Here is a 225-nt window from a genome sequence, read left to right as displayed (position 1 = left end):
CAAAGGCCGTAGAAGGAAAGAGTTCAAGAAATACACGAATAATAGTAATAAGAAAAAAAGGAGAACAAAGAAAAACAAAGGAGAGAAAGCGAAGAGAAGAAAAATCATTGCAGAGAGTATTGTCGTCTCTTTCCCGCCCGATGGCGCATGAATGGACGGCACGTGGGGCGCGAAGAGGAGGGGAAGGGGAAGGGGAAGGGGGAGGGGGAGTAGAAGTTGGAGGAG

The sequence above is a fragment of the Penaeus monodon genome, chromosome 29, assembly GCF_015228065.2.
Source record: "Penaeus monodon isolate SGIC_2016 chromosome 29, NSTDA_Pmon_1, whole genome shotgun sequence".
NCBI classification, from domain to species: Eukaryota; Metazoa; Arthropoda; class Malacostraca; order Decapoda; family Penaeidae; genus Penaeus; species Penaeus monodon.
This window is presented reverse-complemented; position numbering follows the sequence as displayed.